This window comes from Oratosquilla oratoria, chromosome 23, assembly GCF_046742065.1.
Source record: "Oratosquilla oratoria isolate Oo_2021 chromosome 23, ASM4674206v1, whole genome shotgun sequence".
In the NCBI taxonomy this organism is placed as follows: Eukaryota; Metazoa; Arthropoda; class Malacostraca; order Stomatopoda; family Squillidae; genus Oratosquilla; species Oratosquilla oratoria.
Genome location: NC_134799.1, coordinates 37,023,193 through 37,025,692, shown reverse-complemented (window position 1 = coordinate 37,025,692; position 2,500 = coordinate 37,023,193).

The following is a 2,500-nucleotide window of genomic DNA, read 5'->3' as shown; positions in this document are numbered from 1 at the left end:
GAAATGAATATGTACAAAAGTGCAGAGAGGAAAAAAGAAAATATGAAAAAGATGTTATAGAAAAGTGTAAAGATCAACCAAAACTATTCTACAGATTTGTAAACAATAAACTGAAAAACAAACAAGACTTAGAGAAATTAAGACAAGGAGGAGTTGAATACACTGAGGAAATGGAAATGGCAGAAATTATGAACAAACATTTTAAATCAGTGTTTACAAGGGAAAATATACAACCTGAAGAGATTGAGTGGAAGGAAAAAGTCCCCCCTATGGAAGAAATAGAAGTAACAAAGAATGAAATATTGACACACTTGGGTAATTTTGATGTCAGAAAATCGCATGGGCCAGATGAAATAGCAAACTGGATTCTGAAAGAATGCAGGAATGAACTGGCAGACAAAATACATAGCATAATAAGCAGTTCCTTAAAAGAAGGAAAAGTTCCAGAAGATTGGAAAAAAGCAAATATAGTACCTATATATAAAGGAGGAAATAAAGAAGAACCTACCAACTATAGACCAGTCTCTCTAACAAGTACAATAGCAAAAATATGTGAAAGAATTATCAAAAGTAGATGGGTAAAATACTTGGAAAAAAACAACGTACTAAATCCAAGGCAATTTGGATTCAGACAAGGACGATCATGCGTCACCAATTTAATATGTTTCTATTCAAGGCTAATAGATATAATACAAGAAAGAGATGGATGGGCTGATTGTGCATTTCTAGACCTAAAAAAAGCTTTTGACAAAGTACCACATAAGAAGTTGCTTAAGAAATTAGAATATGAAGGAGGAATACAAGGTAAATTGCTAAATTGGATGGAAGACTTTTTGCAAGAAAGAAAAATGAGAGTAGTGATAAGAGATCAGCACTCAAAATGGAATGAAGTAATAAGCGGTGTCCCGCAGGGAACAGTTCTGGCCCCAATAATGTTTGCTATATATATTAATGATATGGATGAAGGAATTGAAAGCTATATGAGCTTCTTTGCAGATGATGCAAAATTACTGAAAAGAGTGAAAACTGAAGAAGATTGTGAATCACTACAGAGAGATCTAAATAAAGTACAAGAATGGAGTAGGAAGTGGGAGATGGAGTTCAATACAAAAAAGTGTAGTATAATGGAATTTGGAAAAAGCAAAAACAGAATAACAGGATCATATAATTTGGGAAAAGAAGGAATAAAAAAAGTAGAAAATGAGAAGGACCTGGGAGTCATTGTTATGAATAATATGTCACCTGAGAAACATATAAATAAGATTTTTGGAGAAACTTATAATTTAATAAGAACAATCAAAGTGGCATTTACATACCTGGATGAAGAAATGGTGAGGAAAATCCTAATCACCCTGATAAGACCAAGATTGGAATATGCAGCAACGATATGGTCACCAAGTACAAAAAAATGTATAAAAAAACTTGAAAGAATACAAAGAGCAATTACAAAACTGGCACCAACACTCTCAAAACTATCATATGAAGAGAGACTACAAAAACTTAAACTACAGACACTAGAGCAAAGAAGAGAGAGAGGAGATTTGATAGCTATTTACAGAATCATGAAAGGCATAGAAATTACTGATAGAGAGAATCTGATAAAATGGGATGACAGAAATACAAGAGGACACGGAAAGAAAATAAAAAAAGACAGCTATAGAAGAGATTTAAAAAGAACAGCTTTCCTCACAGAGCAATAGACAGTTGGAACAAGTTAGATGAGAAAGTGGTGTGTGCAAAAACAATACATGAATTTAAAAATAGTTTAGATAAAATGAGATATGAAGACGGGACCCCACGAGCATAGCTCCCCTTCCCGTAAAATACAACTAGGTAAATACAACTAGGTAAATACACACACACACACACACACACACACACACACACACACACACACACACACACACACACACACACACACACACACACATGGTACACGGCCCGGTGGCGGATTGGTAAGGCACTGGCCTCACAAGCCGGAGAACCGGGGTTCGATACCCCGGCCGGGCGGAGACAAGTTGGGTTTGTCTCCTTTCACGTGTAGCCCCTGTTCACCTAGCAGCGAGTAGGTACGGGACGTTAGTCAAGGAGTTGTGACCTTGCATTCCCGGTGTGTGGAGTGTGAGTGGTCTCAGACCTACCCAGAGATCTGCTAATAATGAGCTCTGAGCTCACTGCCGTAGGGTGGTGTCTGGCTGTCTCGAAAAGAGGGTGCAGCAGATCCGAGGTGAAAACACACACCGGCTCAACGGTGCAGTGGAATCGTTTTCGAACTTTAATTTATCGATCCAAGTTCGAGTCACGCTCAGGAGTGAAAAAAGAAAACAACATCTTTGCACTGCGCGTCGGTACTCCAACTCTGGTGGGCAAGGAGTTGTGTGTGTGTGTGTGTGTAAGGTCGCAGTATTACCCACAGATCGGGCCATATGTGAAGTTTGAACTCTCATCCAGGAGGGTATTAGTTGTCGAGCACGGGACCAACACGGGATCCAATATCATG